Here is a 19,981-nt window from a genome sequence, read left to right on the forward strand (position 1 = left end):
ACACCTTCCTAAAAATAGTTTAAGCAAGTAGAGTAAATGCTACATTTACTGTACCTTTTTCAGATAAACTACTGTAATATTATTTCCGAATGTGCTTTCACTGAGATTGTGAAAAGTTTTCAGGACAGATACTGGGTCTTGGGTTGTACCAGTATGTGGAGTCAGTGGAGTTACTCCAGATATATACTGTATAACTAATAGGGTGACCAGATCGCAAGAGTAAAATATCATGGCACATCGGGGGTGGGCAGCCACAGACTCACAGCCTGCTCCGGAGCCATGGGGGAGGGGGACACACAGCCCTAGGAAGATGCGAGGGGAGCGCACGGCCCCGGCTCCAGCCTTCCACCACAAGCCACGGGTCGGGGATGCATGGCCCTGGCTTCAGGCCCCAGCAGAAGCTGCAGGGCAGGGGTGCACAGCCCTGGATGCAGTCCTGCCACAAGCCACAGGTCGGGGGCACATGGCTCCAGCTCCAGGCTCTGCCACATGTCACAGGACAGCAGTGCACAGCCCCAGCTCCAGCCTCTGCTGCAAGGGTGGGGGGGGGTCTCAGAGCTGGGGCGGGGGTTGGGATGCAGGATGGAGGGTTCAGGGTGCTGACTCTGGGAGGGAGTTTGGGTGTGGGAGGGGGCTCAGGGCTGCAGCACAGGGTTGGGGTGCAGGAGGCAGTCTGGGGTGTGGGCTCCAGATGACGCTTCTCTCAGGCAGCTCCCCAGAAGTGGTGACATCTCCCTCCGGGTCCTAGGCAGAGGCGTGGCTAGGCGGCTCCGCATGCTGCCTTGCCCACAGGCATTGCCCCCGCAACTCCCATTGACTGCAGTTCCCAGCAGATGTGGCAGTTCCCACATCAGTTCCCAGCCAACGGGAGCTGCGGAGATGGTGCTCATGGTGGGGGCAGCTTGCAAAGCCCCCCTGGTTGTCCCTACACCTAGGACCCAAACGGTGATGTCGCCACTTCCGGGGAGCTGTATGGAGCCTGCCAGGTAAGGAGCCTGACAGCCCTGCACCAACTCGAGGCTTGTCAAATGGTGTCTGATCTTACATTAGTCGGGGCGCGGGACTGAGAGTTAAATATCAGGACAGTTCTGATTTTATCAGGACATCTGGTCACTCTAATAACTAAGATCAGAATCTGACCTTTCATGTACTATAGTTAAGGAAGTTGTGTATAAATAGTTTCATGTTTTTAGGACTCATGTTAATGTTATAGCAAGTAGCTTATTACAAATAAAAGGCTTGGTCTTAGAACTCTGTTCTTCTTGCTTATATTGTTACCTCTTTTGGCCTGAGCAGCTAGTCAAATTTTGGGACCCTGAGGATTTTCCAGCTGGAAGTAGAGATTGAGGAATTCTGGTATTTTCTCTGCTGCAGTTTTGTTTGTTTACAAACACCGTGCAAAATCCTGGGTCCAAATTCCATCCAGGGTCAGGCACCAGGCTTGCCTCTGATCCTTTAGACTGTCTCTGTCTCTCAGTTTTTCTGTTCTGCCTTCCCACAGACATACCCCCTTACACAGAACACAATTCAGTCAAAAGCTCCTAGCTGGGTTCACACACTCTTTTTATCTTAGGTGGTGGTTTTACCTCAACCCATAACAAGGTTCCACCCAGCTCAGATTATACTGTGAGCTCTTTGAAGTAGGAGCTGTGTATATTTTGCATTTTCTACAGCACTGAGCACATTACCAGGATGTATCTAGTACTAATAAAACCTTCCGTGCATGAAGCTACTGTTAACTACAGTGAGCATTTCACACTCCCAGTAGTTGCAGGATTGAGTCCTGAGCATAGAAGCCTTGATCCTGCAACAATGAAATCAGTGGGAATGTTTCTGTTGACTAAATGTAGGCTCAAGCTCAGAGGGTAGTGTAGTCTAGTGGATACAGCACTAAACTGGAGAGCTGCCACTGACTTGCTGTGTGAATTAGGAAATTCCTTTCGTCTCTCCATGTCTCCGTTTTCCCTCCCATCTTCTGTCTCTTTTGACTATTTAGATAAGGGATCGGCAACCTTTGGCATGAGGCCCAACAGAGAAATCCGCTGGCGGACCGGGACAGTTTGTTTGACAGGTTCGGCCAATCGCAGCTCCCACTGGCCGCGATTTGCCGTTCCAGGCCAATGGGGGCTGCAGGAAGCAGTGGCCAGCACATCTCTTGGCCCACGGCACGCAGCGATTGGCCGAACCTGTGGAGGCTGCAGGTAAACAAACCGGCCTGGCCCGCCAGCAGATTTCTCTGATGAGCCGCATGCCAAAGGTTGCCGATCCCTGATTTAGATTGTAAACTCATTGGGGCAAGGGTTGTTTCTGATTATAATCTGCATAGCACCCAGTTCTCTGCATCCTAATCTCAACTGGAGACTCTACGCATCACCATAATACAAACAACAAACAACCACCACCACAGAATACAATTGGCTGAGAAAATGGTATATAGAAAAAGTGTGGAAACAATTTAATTTTGGATATTTTAGATTCAGAAAATTTGACAACTCAATCAAAGTAAACATATTAAACAAACTACACTCCAGGGATATATAAAAGCCCTTTTTTTCTTTTTTAAATGAGAAATCCGTTTTAATTAAATTTCCTTACTAAACAACATGTGCTTACAACAGTTGAAAATGACAGATGTCTCAAAAAATTAGTCAAATCATGGTAATTCTCCCCATCCCCCTACACATTGTGTGTTTGAGGAATTAAGGACATTTTTTTCTGATGTGTTAGAAAGCTATCTAATTTTTTAAAAAAATCAATAGTCTGATAAAAGAGGTCTTCCACACAGACTGTTAAATAAAGTTGGAAACTCTTTGGAACAACAGACAGATTTTCTCAATGTAACTTTCTTCTGTGGGACTGTTAGTGTTCATGGAATACTGCATAATTTTAAAGGCTTATGCTTATAAAGGCCAATCATGTATTAATTCATTTGGTATTCATTGTGAGATCTTTAATCATGATGGATTAATTTGTTATAAATGTGGATATAATATGTTATTTCTGCACTGTCATTTAGTAATTAAAGAGCCTGTTATTATTTCAATCACTGCCCAGATGTGTATCAAGTTACAATGTTTTGCTCCATGGTGAATTATGTTACACTGTGTATAGGACAATGACAGTTCCTTCAGTTTTTGACGAGTAAACCTTTGGGGTAGCAGGAATATATAACATAATAATACTTTGCTCTGACGTTGTCCTTTGAAATTGTCTTTTTGAGATTATTCATTTCAAATATTAAGAGGCAGACAGATGGTTGCTTTAAATCATGTCCCTCATTGTTGGCCTGGAAAGGCTCCAGAGATCTCACCCTGTGTCACAGATACTAGGACAAACAAGTATGGTGTCAGTGCTTAGCTAGAAGCAGGTGCAGAGGGGCTACACTTTGAATAGGGGCATATACACTGGCGCGGCAGCTTTGTTATCTTTTAATGTATGCAGTATGCACTGACCAGTGGAGAGGCGGGTAGGGGCATGGAATCACTCACCTCCTGCCAGCTTTTGGGAGACTACTGCCTCTTGCACTGCTTTTGTTCCCCACTGAGATGGTTCAAGAGGCTGGGGGAGGGATTGGACGGGGAAAGTTCATTTTGCCCTCATCCCTGTATCTTGTCCATAGCTGGGCACAAATCACACCCTGGTTTATGACTCTCCAAGCTCCTGTAAGCTGGGTAAAGTAAGTGAGCCAGATTGTTGAGAGATCTGGGGTCTGAGCATTGTAGTAACCTCAAGAGGTTACCCCAGCAAAGAATATAGCTCTGTAATACCATCCCCATATTACAGGTGGACAAAGTCAAGCACGTCAAGGGCAAGATGTCTTGCCCCTGTTCCTACAGCAAGTAGGAAGACTAGGAATATGATCCATGAAAGCTGACCCACAGTTCCTCACCTTTGGTCTAATCACTGCACATCACTCCTTCCATAAATATACTTTTTCATCTGTGCAACAGTTGGGTTGATATTAGATTAGCACATCACCATGCAGTTTGCCTTAGAGGCTGAAAGCTGCATTTCAAATGTGGGAAAGGTGGTAAAATTACCAAGTCTGTATCTCAAACTGGACACTTGAGAACAAATTGGTCTGTTACTTTGAGCTCATTTTTTAGATTCCCCCTATTGACATTTAAGTAACTGATTCTTCTCCATCATTGTTAGTCGTCTCTTTTTCTTTCCTGTCTGTCAACAGCTTGCTAAATTAAGATTCACAGCCCAGGATAGTTTTCATATGAAGCTGAAAGCAATCAATACGTTTTCTTAGATAAATGGTTATTTTACAAGATAGCGTAAAATGCATAATTTTCAGTGCTATACAGAGCCATGAAGCACAATTTATCATGAGTAACTCATTTAATCTCTGACACATCAGCAGATTTCTTCTTCAAAGAGAAACCTGGAATAAGCGATCCACACTATATGGGATCCTGAAGAAGTCTGTACTGAAAGAAGCTGAAGAGGTCACTATCAAAATGGTACTAATTTATACTTGTACTTGATCACAGAAGATGAAGATGGAGAACTCCTGTTAGATACTATAATGTATCACCCGGTCAATGCAAGATTGTCCCATGATGAGTGTTTCTGCTGCTTTTTCAGCTCTAGTTTTGGCTTGAATCATAGAATCATAGAATATCAGGGTTGGAAGGGACCCCAGAAGGTCATCTAGTCCAACCCCCTGCTCAAAGCAGGACCAATTCCCAGTTAAATCATCCCAGCCAGGGCTTTGTCAAGCCTGACCTTAAAAACCTCTAAGGAAGGAGATTCTACCACCTCCCTAGGTAACGCATTCCAGTGTTTCACCACCCTCTTAGTGAAAAAGTTTTTCCTAATATCCAATCTAAACCTCCCCCACTGCAACTTGAGACCATTACTCCTCGTTCTGTCATCTTAGAATCATAGAATCATAGAATCATAGAATATCAGGGTTGGAAGGGACCCCAGAAGGTCATCTAGTCCAACCCCCTGCTCAAAGCAGGACCAATTCCCAGTTAAATAATCCCAGCCAGGGCTTTGTCAAGCCTGACCTTAAAAACCTCTAAGGAAGGAGATTCTACCACCTCCCTAGGTAACGCATTCCAGTGTTTCACCACCCTCTTAGTGAAAAAGTTTTTCCTAATATCCAATCTAAACCTCCCCCACTGCAACTTGCAATCTGCTACAATTGAGAACAGTCTAGAGCCATCCTCTTTGGAACCCCCTTTCAGGTAGTTGAAAGCAGCTATCAAATCCCCCCTCATTCTTCTCTTCTGCAGGCTAAACAATCCTAGCTCCCTCAGCCTCTCCTCATAACTCATGTGTTCCAGTCCCCTAATCATTTTTGTTGCCCTTCGCTGGACTCTCTCCAATTTATCCACATCCTTCTTGAAGTGTGGGGCCCAAAACTGGACACAGTACTCCAGATGAGGCCTCACCAATGTCGAATAGAGGGGAACGATCACGTCCCTCGATCTGCTCGCTATGCCCCTACATATACATCCCAAAATGCCATTGGCCTTCTTGGCAACAAGGGCACACTGCTGACTCATATCCAGCTTCTCGTCCACTGTCACCCCTAGGTCCTTTTCCGCAGAACTGCTGCCTAGCCATTCGGTCCCTAGTCTGTAGCTGTGCATTGGGTTCTTCCGTCCTAAGTGCAGGACCCTGCACTTATCCTTATTGAACCTCATCAGATTTCTTTTGGCCCAATCCTCCAATTTGTCTAGGTCCTTCTGTATCCTATCCCTCCCCTCCAGCGTATCTACCACTCCTCCCAGTTTAGTATCATCCGCAAATTTGCTGAGGGTGCAATCCACACCATCCTCCAGATCATTTATGAAGATATTGAACAAAACCGGTCCCAGGACCGACCCTTGGGGCACTCCACTTGATACCGGCTGCCAACTAGATATGGAGCCATTGATCACTACCCGTTGAGCCCGACAATCTAGCCAGCTTTCTACCCACCTTGTAGTGCATTCATCCAGCCCATACTTCCTTGAGTGCCAAGTCAATTTGATTGAGAATTTTTTGATGGAACAATTTTTTCCCTCAGGAAATGCCAGTTCATTGAAACTGAAAATTGCCATGAGAAAGGCACAGTTTTGACAACATTGTCTTAGGGAAGGTTTCTCAGGCAGGGGGAAAGAGAGGGAGAGAGGAGAGGCAGTCAGACAGACAGCGAGCCATCCACTTCAGAAAAGCCAATAATATGGTGATTAGGGGCACTCACCTTGTGAGGGGGAGACCCAGGTTTAATTCCCTGTTTTACCTGATTCAGATGAGTGCCTGAGCAGCAGGCTACAGGATGTTCTTGGGTGGGTCTCTCCTGTTGGAGTTGTTCCACTTTCTATAAATAATTATGTGTTAATTGGGCCAGAGAGACTGACTCTATAGTCCAGTGATTAGAACACTTACCAGAGATGTGGGAGACCTGGGTTCAAGTCCCTTCTCTAAATTAGATAGAGCAGTGATTTGAAGCTGCGTGAAGGTGAAGACCTTAAGCACCAGGTGAAGACCTTAAGCACCAGGCTGTCAGTTATCCGAGGGGCGGGGGGGTTCCTCTCTTTTTCATGAAATTTTTTGGTAAATCTTGGTTTCATCACAATGTGGAACAGAAAACTTTTTGAAATCTCAAACATTGTCACAAGAAGGGGAAACCATTTCCCACACAGCTCTCATGATAAGGCTATCCTCCATAGGAGATGAAGAGTGTTTTACAGTCTAACAGATGCACCGGAACCAACACTGAATGATTTTAAACTGCATGAGGCCTGGTAGAGAATCATAGAGGCAAATTCTCTACAGGTGTAAATGGGATCCACTCCATTGACTTCAATGGAGTTTTACCCATTTACACTAGGAGCACATTTGTCCCTTAGGAGGGAAAAAATTAAGGGTCCAGCTGGCAGAAGGGACTTTCAAGAAAGAATCTGTCTGGAGAACAGTGCTGAGAGGAAACATCAACTTCAGAAGAGCAAAGGAGGAAGAGCCAAAAGAGAGAAACGGGGGATATGGAGGAAGTTACTGAGGGCCCAATGTTTTCATCAATGCATCACTTATTGGTAAGTCTGCAATGTTCATTTGCTAAAATAATGTAGGAACATGAACTGCCATATCCACTCAGAAAAACTAAAAATAAAGCAGCATTATTAGCCAATGTGCATTCGTGATTCTGACTACTGCATTGCCAGAAATAACTTTCCCCTAAATTGGACCTCCTGCATATGCAATGAGACCTGAGCCACTATTACTTCAGATAAGTAGATCTATTGACTAGTTAATCAGTTTTGGGGGATTCTGGAAAAATGAAGACTCACAATCTTTTTTAAAAAAGACTGAATAAAGCGGTCAAGAGGGCAGATCCAACTGTTTTTAAAGTACACAGTTTTCAAAAGTCACACATTCACATGTTTTTTGCATATGCACAGACTGATGAATGTGTTCCAAACCCAAATTGCTCATGCATATGAGGATTTACTTGAAAAAATGGTGGGTTCATGCACATATACTGGAGTTTCTGTTTGTTTAGGTCAGGCATGAACAAATTGGGACATTCACTTTCGAAAATTTAATCCACTATCTTTGTTCTCATAAATTTCTAACTATGTCCCCTGTCCTCTTTTAAACTTGCAAGCGTACTAGGACTGGCAAGGGATGAAAGTAATGGTTAAGAGCTCACATAAGAACTTCAGCAGGCTTATTTCAAACTCTCTTTAGAGTTAAACAACAGTGAAGGCCCCAGTCCCGCATGCTGTTCTATGTGGGAGTAGCCAGGCACCCATGTGAAACTCACTGGGGTTTGTCAACACAGAAAAGCTTGCAGGAAAATGGACACAATAACTGCCCACAGCTATTAGAAGAATGCAGCCATCGAAGTTGATTAATAATTCCTTATGATGGCATATTAACAATACTTTGTGGGTACACCATGCTTTTCATCTTCAAAACACTTTACAAACATTAATTAGAATATGGATCCTGGACTTTGACTCCATCAGAGAACTGATGGGTAGGATCCCCTGGGAGGCTAATATGCGGGGGAAAGGAGTCCAGGACAGCTGGCTGTATTGTAAAGAAACCTTACCGAGGGCGCAGGAATAAACCATCCCAATGTGCAGAAAGAATAGCAAATATGGCAGGCAACCAGCTTGGCTTAACAGAGAACTATTTGGTGAGTTTAAACACAAAAAGGAAGCTTACAAGAAGTGGAAACTTGGACAGATGAGAGGAGTATAAAAATATTGCTCGAGCATGCAGGGGTGTAATCAAGAAGGCCAAAGCACAATTGGAGTTGCAGCTAGCAAGGGATGTGAAGGGTAACGAGAAGGGTTTCTACAGGTATGTTAGCAACAAGAAGAAGGTCAGGGAAAGTGTGGGCCCCTTACTGAATGGGGGAGGCAACCTCGTGACAGATGATGTGGAAAAGCTGAAGTACTCAATGCTTTTTTTTTTTTTTGCCTCGGTCTTCACAGACAAGGTCAGCTCCCAGACTGCTGCACTGGGCAACACAGTATGGAGAGAAGGTGAGCAGCTCTCAGTGGTGAAAGAACAGGTTAAGGACTATTTGGAAAAGCTGAACATGCACAAGTCCATGGGTCCGGATGCAATGCATCCGAGGGTGCTGAGGGCGTTAGCTGATGTGATTGCAGAGCCATTGGCCATTATCTCTGAAAACTTGTGGCGATCGGGGGAGGTCGCAGACGACTGGAAAAGGGCAAATATAGCACGCATCTTTAAGGAACGGAAGAAGGAGAATCTAGGGAACCACAGCCACACCTCAGTCTCTGGAAAAATCATGGAGCAGGTTCTCAAAGAATCCATTTTGAAGCACTTGGAGCAGAGGAAGGTGATCAGGAACAATCAACATGGATTCACCAAGGGCAAGTCATGCCTGACTAACCTGATTGCCTTCTATGATGAGATAACTGGCTCTGTGGATATAGGGAATGCGGTGGACATGATATACCTTGACTTTAGCAAAGCTTTTGATACGGTCTCCCACAGTATTTTTGCCAGCAAGTTAAAGAAGTGTGTATTGGATGAATGGATTATAAGGTGGACAGAAAGCTGGCTAGATCATTGGGCTCAATGGATAGTGACCAATGACTCAATGTCTAGATGGCAGCTGCTATCAATCGGAGTGCCCCAAGGGTAGGTCCTGGGGCTGGTTTTGTTCAACATCTTTGTTAATTATCTGGATGATGGGATAGATTGCACCCTCAGCAAGTTCTCAGATGTCACTAAGCTCAGGGGAGAGGTAGATATGCTGGATATGTCCAGAGTGACCTAGACAAATTGGAGGATCGGGCCAAAAGACATCTGATGAGGTTCAACAAGGACAAGTGCAGAGTCCTGCACTTAGAATAGAAGAATCCCATGCACTGCTACAGGGTGGGGACCAACTGGCTAAGTGGCAGTTCTGCAGAAAAGAATTACAGTGGAGGAGAAGCTGGATATGAGTCAACAGTGTGCCCTTCTTGCCAAGAAGGCTAACTTCATATTGGGCTCCATTAGTAGGAGTGTTGACAGCAGATTGAGGGAAGTGATTATTCCCCTCTATTCCGCACTGAAGCCACACCTGGAGTATTGTGTCCAGTTTTGGGCCCCCCACTACAGAAAGGATGTGGACAAATTGGAGAGAGTCCAGCAGAGAGCAATGAAAATTATTAGGGGGCTGGGGTACATGACTTACGAGGAGAGGCTGAAGGAACTGGGCTTGTTTAGTCTGCAGAAGAAAAGAGTGAGGAGGGATTTGATAGCAGCCTTCAACTACCTGAAGGGGGAGTCCACAGAGGTTGGAGCTAAGCTGCTCTCAGTAGTGGCAGATGACAGAACAAGGAGAAAAGGTCTCAAGTTGCAGCTGGGGAGGTCTAAATTGAATATTAGGAAACACTATTTCACTAGGAGGGTGGTGAAGCACTGGAATGGGTTACCTAGGGAGGTGGTGGAATCTCCTTCCTTAGAGGTTTTTAAGGTCAGGCTTGACAAAACCCTGGCTGGGATGATTTAGTTGGGGATTGGTCCTGCTTTGAGCAGGGGGTTGGCCCAGATGACCTCCTGAGGTCTCTTCCGAGCCTTATCTTCTATGATTCCATGATTATTGCTCACATGTCCCTGGGAGGTAGATAAGTAGGCATTCTCATTCACATATTACAGAGGGGGAAACGGAGGTAGAAAGGGTAAGTGTGTTATCCAAGTACACAGAAGGACTCAGTGTGAGAGCCTGGATCCTAGCTCCCAGCCTTCTGCTCAATAGACCATGCTTGACTATAAATTAGAAGTCAGTGAATCAATCATTTTTTTAAAATTCTGATGAGCTCCCAGGCTTGAGTCCCACAGATAAAATATGAATTGTGTGAAAATTATTTGCTTTAATCAATTTTAAATTTGCTGATTTTCAATGCCATTGAATGTCCCCCATTCTTGTATTATGAGAAACACATGTATAAACGGAAATATAGACCAAATAAGCCATTAGTAGCCATTACCAGGGTTGCAAAAGAAAAGGAGTACTTGTAGCACCTTAGAGACTAACCAATTTATTTGAGCATAAGCTTTCGTGAGCTACAGACTAACACGGCTGTTACTCTATTACCAGGGTCGTTACCATACAGATGGATGATGGGCTACAGTAGCTAACCTCACAGATTTTTTTCCATCTCTACTTCCTACGATTCTGTGAAACCAGAAGTGTTGAGAGAGAGACTTACAAGAGATTTTTAGTACTTTGAGGTTTGAACCTGGTTGGATGTATAGTGAGAATAGCCTCTGTATTTTCACTGTTGTGCCGAGACAAACTCAGGAAGTACAGAAAAAAAGCATGTTATCCCACCATTTAAAAAAATCAGAAAGTTTGGTTCAAGTTTGGGATAGTGTTCAGGTGATCTTTATGTATGAGAGAGATCTATTGCCTTACCTCGTCCATCACCTTGCCAATGAAGGATATGAGCAGTACTGAATATTTGCCTGAATAAACGTCTCAAGCAATGGCTTCTATGACTTCCTAAGGGAAGACATTTTATGGGTTAATACACCAGAAGCCTGCCGAAATTATGATGTTATCCAAAGAAAAGGGGAGATAGCAATGTCAAAATATTTCCTACTTTCTAGGAAACAGATTTATTAGGGCCACTTGCCTGCAAAATTGGGATTTTCTGATATAGAGACAATGTCTGGATCACTCTGGGTCACTAATTAGATCTGAGAGAATCACTAAAATACTATCAATCTGAGATATTTTTCCAGCCCTGATCCTGATCCCTAAGTCACATTTACTAGTGCCTCACTCCACAAGACTACTTGTGGAATAAAGTGCCACTTTATATGAGTAAAGGATGTGGTGGATTCTCCACCATTTGAAGTCTTTAAATGAAGACTGGATGTCTTTCTAAAATATATGTTCCAGCTCGGCCATAAGTTATGGACTTCATGCAGGAATTACTGGGTGAAATTCTATGGTGTGTGTTATGCAGAAAGTCAGACTAAATTATCGTAATAGTCCCTTAAAATCTGTTAATCTGGCCCTCAGTGAATACTATTCAGCCAAGTCTAATATTAACCAGCCATTCAAATATAAAACCTAGTCCAGATCCTCAGCTGATGATCACTAAGCTCAATAAAGCAATGCTGATTTACAGCAGCTGAAGATCTGGCCACTCCTAGGGCCCGAGTCCAACCCACAGTGAAGTGGGGTTGGGCCCTTAGGTAAGGCTCCCATTGATTTGAATGAGACTTGGATCATGCCCCCATGTAACCAAGCTGGAATGCACACTAATAATACATACTTACCATTTGACTAATTGTTGTTGGACATGGGGTAATAACTTATTTTTAGACACATTTACTGCTTGGTTTAATACATTGTGTGTCTGTGTTTTTATTCACTTGCTAATAGAGATCTCCACTGATCCTTTAAGCACCAGCCTATGTTTGCAGCTCACTGCCCTGGCCCTAGCTCTGAAGGATATAACTTCACTGGTGTCACATGAATGATGAATATGGGCACAATAGGCCAAATTCTTTCAGGCGCTGCACATAAGTGCCTGTCAGGAAAATTGTGACCAGCTGGAGGAGTGTGAGGTGGAACTTGGCCACCTCTATTTTGGCTCCCCGCAAAAATTCATGGAAAGGCCATTTCTCAGGTCCTCCATTGTAGGAGCTGCAGAAGGGCATTCTGGAACTGGATGTGGGGCTTGAGGACAGTATAGGCTGCCTATTCATGAGCTACATTCTCTGATCCAGCTATAGGCATAATGCACAGGTCTAATGCAGCTCATACACACTCCTGGCAGGAATAAACCTCACGGTGAGCAGCGCATTCAGCTGCTGTTGGCCAGAATAGGAATTAGTGCTACTGTTGCAGAGTATGAGCATATCAGCTTTGGGGGCAGTTCTAGGATTTGGCCTTATGCCTGGACATCATTACTATCATGCACCTACTCTGAACAGAACCACACTGACCAAAGTCTGCACTGAAAAGATTACACACTCACACACACCAGTATTTTCAATTTGGCCCTCATACTTCTGACAGCATGAAACTTGGGGATACACCAGGTACAGTGTGATGGGAACAGAAAAACCTCCAGATCACCACAAGGGTAAGTTTCAAGAAAGCAGGATAGTCCAGAAGATCACAGCCCCAATTCAGCAAGGCACATAAGCACATGCTTCACTTTAAGCAAGTTTTCTAACTAAGGATGCATTGTGTGTTTTGCTGACTAGGGATGCAGTTACGTACTTTTGATTACAAACAGAAATATTTTCATATTTGCATTGGGATCATTATATTGATTTTCTTAAAATCACATTCCAACCAGAAGTGGGACCGATGAGAGAAGTGCAGCACCAGATCCTAACTTCCCCAGAATTTATGGGGGTGGTGGAATCCTTGGATTTTTTGGCCCCAGTCTAGGAAAGTACATGCTTAATTTTACATATGTGAGTAATTCTCCTGATGTTAAAGTTAAAGTTTTAAGCATGGATATGAGCGTTTTGCTGAAATTGGGGCTTACAGAATTATAAGCCAGCCACAAAACCTGGACATAGGTCCAAACTTCACCAAAATTTATGGCTGCTCAGGGCTTATGTTTGGGCCATCTCTGAATTCCACCAGTTATTTTGCTTAACAGAGGACATGGAATGAGAAGCTATGGATCCAGCAGAACACTTACATGCTTGTTTAACTTTAAGCATGTGTGTACTCCCATTCATTCCAATGGGACTATTCACGTGCTATAATGTTAAGCATATGACTATCCTGCCATCTAGTTCTGCTTTGCTGGATCACAGCCTGTGCAATTATTGCTGCTTTTTACGAGAATGACACCACAGCCCATTGAAATCAGCTGAATGGCTCCTATTGATCTGGATCAAGCCCTAAGTCAGGACTTAAATCAGAGGGAGGAAAAGTTATGTTGTCACTGTGTCTAAGCTTTGATAGCTTGATTAGGTTCCTGAACTTTGGACAGTTGGTCCAATCCTAATATCACTGAAGCCAGTAGAGTTTTGTCAATGACTTCAATGGAAGCAGCACCCAGTAGAATCCAGTACAATTTGTGGCATAAAAATACAACAGTAGAATAGAACATTTATTGCATGAGTATACACCTATAGAATAGCCCACATTTGAAAGTTGTGTGTTGCATGCAGCATGTGGAATAATATATGTATTTCTTTAGAATGCCATGCATGATTATTTTTTTAAATCTGCAGACTAGCAAATGTCCCTAAATGCTTCACATTTGTCTCACCTGCAGTTACAACAAGGCTATGCACAATAGCGTTAACATCTGGCATCTGATCTGGAATGGCCATTCTTCTGGGGTGAGAAGAGGCAGAATATGTTCATTGTTCATTCATTCGTGAGCACTAGTTAAGTAAGGCTGTCAGCTGTGTCCAATTATGGGTAAGAATTTTATAGAGCACTCTTCCCTCTAAAGCTAAGCCGATACAACCAAACCCCATTTTGCAGGCATTCTTACATTCTTCTTAGCCGTATATAAAATCCCTGAGCTAAGAGATGGCAGGTGCAATGTATTTTCACAGCTCCATTAACAAATACAATTTTGTGGCAACGTGAATCTGCCAGTGAAGCAGTGTGTTTTTGTAATCTCTATGGTTAAAAAATGCCATGTAGGACTTTGCTTGTGAATGTGTGATGCCAGTTAGTACAGTAGTGTGATAGAAGAGATAACATTAAAATAGACTTATTGGAAAAGTCAGCAGATTTTAAAGTCTGGGATGTTTTTCTCTGCATGTGCAGTACCGTGGAGGGTGCTGAAGAAAAACTTTGAGGCAGAAATAAACGCTTGTTTCACACAAGCCATGACTCTTCTGAAGTGACTGCAAAGAATTTAGGTGAGAATCAGTAGTTTGGTTTACACAAAAACATCACCATTGGACTTACGCTTACCCTGCCATCTATTTCTGGTGTAAGACATGTAAGGGTAAAGTCCTTTGGAAAACTTTTGTTCCTTCACATTTTTTTTTTCCAATCACAGTTCACTTAAAAATTCAGTGAGTGGGACTGGTTCCCACTCATCCACTGCACATGGAGGGGATCTCAATGTATGAACTCTTCCTCTGTGTATGTAAAACATCTGGTCTACACTTCAAGGTTATACTTTTCAGAGTGGTAGCCGTGTTAGTCTATATCAGCAAAAACAACGAGGAGTCCTTGTGGCACCTTGGAGACTAACAAATTTATTTGTGCATAAGCTTTCGTGGGCTAGAACACACTTCATCAGATGCATGGAGTGGAAAATTCAGTAGCAGGTATATATATACATAGTATATTAAAAGATGGGAGTTGCCTTACCAAGTTGGGGGGGAGGGGGTCAGTCTAACAAGACAATTCAATTAACAGTAGAATACCAAGGGAGGAAAAATCACTTTTGTAGTGGTAATGAGAGTGGCCCATTTCAAACAGTTGACAAGAAGGTGTAAGTAACAGTAGGGGGAAATTACTATGGGGAAATTAGTTTTTGTAATGACTCATCCACTCCCAGTTTTTATTCAGGCCTAATTTGATGGTGTCCAGTTTGCAAATTAATTCCAGTTCTGCAATTTCACGTTGGAGTCTGTTTTTGAAGATTTTTGGTGAAGAATTGCCACTTTTAAGTCTGTTATTGAGTAACCAGGGAGATTGAAGTGTTCTCCTACTGCTTTTTGAATGTTATAATTCCTGATGTCAGGTTATACTGCTATAGCTACGTTGGGTAAGGGTGTGAATTTTTTACTGACATAGCTATGCCAGCAAAAGCCCTAGTGTGGACAAGTAAACGGTACTTATACCAGCAGAACTTATGCTGGTTCCCTGAACAACCATAAGTACAGTTTTACTGATATACCTGCATCTAAACCAGGAGATTTCTGCTGGTTTAGCGACACCACTATGCCTATACTGGGTCAACTCTCCTAGTATGAACAAGGCCTGATGCTGTCCCCCTGAGTGAATTGTCAGCAGCAGGAATTACATCTGGATGAGCTTCTACTGCCTGAGCTAAAAGACCTAGCTCCATTAGCCAAGGCTGTAGGAGGCTCATGAACCTCTCTATATGGCTCAGCCACTGCTAGAGAGGGACTGAGAGCCAAGGGGGTGTGGGTTACCCACCGAGCTCTGTGTTGCTGCCCCCTACCAAAGAATGCTCCACCGTCCATGGCCTGCATAGGTGGAGAGATTGTGACTTGGAAGGCCATGGGGAAGAATGTGTGGGCAGGACACACTGTGTTCTCCACCTTCTAGTTCTGTGAAGACCTAGGATCTTCCTTAGAGGCCCCTCTTGAGTTTTTGGGGACCACTACCACTAGGGACAGGGGAAGAGAAGGCATGGCAAAAATGGGACCAAAGGCAATATAGAGGCCCTGAACTCCCACAAATCCATAGGCATCCAGCAGGTTGGGAGCAGGTCCTCAATACTTCCAAGCCGAAGCATACAAGGATTATGAGCCAGGTCCCCAAAAAGTCATCAGAATGGAACAAAACTCACTGCTACCAGCAGGCCATCAATGCTAGAGATACTGGAATGATTCCAAACCAGCAAGCACTTAAGCCCATACATAGGCTTAAGTGCTTTGCCAGGTCAGATCCCAAGAGAAGTCACGGACATATATACAGAGAGCTGCAAAACTGGCCAGACAGAATCCTACATCAATTTAGTTCATGGTGAATTTGGGATTTGGCTACAAAGTAGGCCTGATTCTAAATTTCTTGAGCACCTCTAACTTCCACTGATTTCACTGGGAGTTGGAGGTGTGGGAAGAATGCAGGATTAAGCTTGTTTTTTCCTGAAAGCTAATTGATAATTAGCCTGTTTGATAACATCACTGTGAGCTGTCCTTTATATTTTATTAATGAGGGGAAGTATAATACTTCCTGGCATCTAAATGAGCAGGATTATGGACTGATTACTGCTATGGATGACTGGGCTCTATAGTGAAACCTATAATTTTACAATTTTACAATTTTTATTAAAGCTCTAGTGATGATAACAGTTCTTCACATAGAACAGCAATGTTTCTCTTCTACAGTCTTAACAATTGTAGCCTCACAGATTTGCTTTTTCATAGCCTGGTGTTTTCTTATTTCGATGTTATTGATAGGAAGGACTATGGCTTATGTTAGGCAAGAGGTCAAACTAAACTATCGCAAAGGTCCTTTAACACTTAGGAATCTGTGAAATTTTTTTTTTACAGAGATCAGTTTTAATTCAACTAGATATTTCCTAAAGCTGTATGGGTTTGTATAGGGAAGTATTAAAATAATTTGCAGCATTATACAATTTGTTTTATTTAGATGACCACATTTAAAGAGAAAGTTCATGTTTTCATCAAGAACTTTTTTTTAAAAAGTACAGTGATCTGGATCATTTTTAGAGATTATGGCCCAAACTCTGCCGTGCTCTGTTCCTGTGTTGGACAAGGAAGGACATAGTGTAGACCCTTGATGGTTCTATGCCACCTGGAGAATCCATCTATAATAGGGGTATGTTATGAAGATCGTTTAATCGCCTTTACACCACTGGAACAGTGTAAAGGAACTATTTTATTGGACAGAATCGGGGCCTATAACTGTATAGTGTAATGTCAACAGACTACAATTTACTCATATTATCTCAGATATGCTTCTAACTGTAAGTTTATATTCGGTGAACACAAATTTATTTTCTTAGCAAGAATATTGAATTCAATACTTTTCTCCTCTAATGGATGGGGAGTTAGGATTACAGGGGACAAAGGGAGACTTTTGGGGGCCCTTGTGGACCTTAGCACTTTGGGGACAGGGCTATTGGATGCAGAAATAAGACACAGGAGCGATAGCGATCTAATTTAATACAAAATAGCACAATTCTCCACACGAATGGTGTAAATTTTCTACAGCAAAATATTCTAAAGGAAGAAAGTTTTAAAGTGTGATTTAAATACTCACAGTAACAAAGTGTCTGTGGTAGAATTGCTAACACCAACCAATGCACCTTAACCCTATCACCTGCACAAGTAAAATTCCTTAGACCACAAAGTAATGTAAATTAGCATATGGCACAGCCACCATCACCTCTTCTCCTCCTCTAACCAGGTTTCCTAAAGAGACTTAGTTCTTAACTTCTCTGATCACAGCTTAGCCTGACTTGGTCTCCAGATTCTTTGGTTATAATGCAGACTTGGCAAAGTAGATTAAAAACTGGGGAGCTCTGATGTATTACTATGGAGCTGATTCATTTCAAAGCAAATAATGGATGGCTCCAGTACTTTATTGATTAAGGTTGTGGTTTTCAAAGGAGCCCAACAGAGTTAGGGGCTTAAATCTCATTGAAGTTCAATGGGATTTGGGAGCCTAACTCCCTTTTACTCCTCTGAAATCCTCAGCCTATGTAAACATAAGAAAGTATTCTTCCAGGTTGCCAAGCTCAATTCTGTAAATATTTAGTCACGTGAGTAATTCTGATTCATTCAGTTAGCCCCATTGACTTCAGTGGGGTTACTCATGTGAATAAGAGTTGGCAGGGTCAGGCCCTAAGGGCATACACAGCTAATATATATCATTATTAATAATATTAATTTGAAAATGAAACAACCACTTGATCAAGTTTAGGTGGGTGTAGGCCACTTTGTGGGGGAGGGGCAGTTTGCTCATCATCCCCTGTTCGAGACGGTACCGAAACCAAGTGGCGATGCAACTGGGTGCACTGGTGTGCAGCGCCACTCAGATTTGGCCCACCCACCCCTCAGTCATGACAAAATTTGAGTGAGTGGCATTGCGACCATAAACCTGAGTGTTGCCGTGACCCCATGCAGCAGGTCACAATGCCTGGAGCGGGGACCTGGGCCCAGGCCCAGCCCCAGGGGACAAGAGTTGTCCCTGTGGGGCAAGTGCTGTGCGGGCTCATTCTCCAATCCCACCCTGGGCCTCTCCTCCTGGTAGTTTTTTTTGGAAGGGGGCCTCAGTTTCAGATTTTGTACTGCCTCCCCCACCCCCACCAAAAAAACCTCTGTGAAGCAGTGTTAAACAGCCTTCTGTAAGACAGTCCACAAGCTCAGCTTCCTTATTGACTTTAGTAGGGGTTGCAGGTACTCAACTTGGCAGGATCAGGCTCTGAAAGTCATACAAAAATGTGATATGACAAGCGAGTGATCTGACTTTTTTTTTTAATGCTTCTTATGTTCACTGCTCGATAAGGTCAGAAAGACATTAGAAAGCAGGAGTATTTGAAGGTGCACAACACAAATCTAATAATTGTCATTGACACATTCTGCAACTCTCGACAGAATCAAACTCATTTTTTAACAAAGGCAACATAGGCATTCTGTGTAAAAGTTTTTAGCTTCACTAATAGCAACTACTGCTAAGAAATGACAGCTGAACTTTCCCCCTCCCCTCACGTAACAGATGACCAACCTAATGCCTAGAAAGAACTTTCCATAGCACTTAACAACCTATCCCATATATTCTGACCCCAGTAAAACCAAGCTGAAGAAATATATATATTCAGAAAGTTTCACTGTGGCACTTCCTGTCTGCCTAGTAAACAGCTGAACAGCCAGACTGATACCCAAGCCTTATAAGAATCCCCCTTAATATCAGTGCTTCAGGCAATTAAAAAACCCCAAACAACTCAAGTATTCTTTCTGACAGGAGTGTGGAATGGTGACCAAAAAACAACCTAGTCCCCATTATCATAGTGCAACAGTCACAGCACTGCTTCTGTGAATTGACTATTTGCCCAGCAGAGAGAAAGCTTCATGAAGACAGGCACGAATACGGTTATTACCCATTTTAAGTAATACGATAAGGTCAGATATCAAGCAATTACACCTTTTCATTACATTCTAACTCCCCACAGCAGGGGGACCTCACTTATGACTGCATTAGATATACAAAAGCTTTCAGCTCCGAAAAAGGAAAAGAAAAGACAGGGAAAGGGGAAAAAAAAATTAAAATTTGTCTCACCAGCACGTTGCAGCACCAACTCGCTTGAAGGAATGTTGCCTTTACAGGTTTCTCTTTTAATTATCCTGGAAGCAGAAAGGAGGGGAAAAAAACAGAAGAAGCAGGGTTGTTAAATTAACGTGTGCTAGAATCTTTTCAGTTTGTCGCAGAGTAGAAAAAATAATAATAATAAAAAAAAAAACCAAAGGAGAAAAAAAAAAAAAAAAGAAGGCTCAGTGATTTAAATTTGCTGTCAGTTCAGGCTGCCTCATTCTGTCCCGCCCCTCTTCCCACTGGGTTTTACTACCTGCAGGGCTGCAACTGACAGCTAATGTGCAAACAAAAAAAAACCGGCAAAAAGCATGCTGGGACCATGCTGTCTGCGTCTCTCTCCACTCCTGATGGCTAAAAATCAGGAGTTGAAAAGGTTGTTTGTTGTTGTTTTTTTGCTGGTGGAGGGAGGGTTGGATATGGTTTTTTGCATGACATTTATTTTCATTTTAACTGATACAACACAGCACACTACAGAAACTGCTGTTCAATCAGTTGATTTTTCCCCATCAATTTAAAAATGTATCA

At 43.1% G+C, this 19,981-nt stretch overlaps 1 protein-coding gene across 2 annotated transcripts in view; it reads right to left on the minus strand.

Moving 5' to 3' along the window:
- Positions 1-19,577, minus strand: part of CELF2 (CUGBP Elav-like family member 2) — a 713,903-nt gene extending 694,326 nt beyond the window's left edge. For both annotated transcript variants that reach the window (XM_073328795.2, XM_073328796.2), the window contains exon 1: positions 19,424-19,577. The gene's annotated coding sequence lies outside the window, so the exon portion shown is untranslated. The remainder of the gene's footprint in view (positions 1-19,423) is intronic.
- Positions 19,578-19,981: the final 404 nt, after the last annotated feature.

Source organism: Lepidochelys kempii, chromosome 1 (assembly GCF_965140285.1).
Source record: "Lepidochelys kempii isolate rLepKem1 chromosome 1, rLepKem1.hap1, whole genome shotgun sequence".
In the NCBI taxonomy this organism is placed as follows: domain Eukaryota; kingdom Metazoa; phylum Chordata; order Testudines; family Cheloniidae; genus Lepidochelys; species Lepidochelys kempii.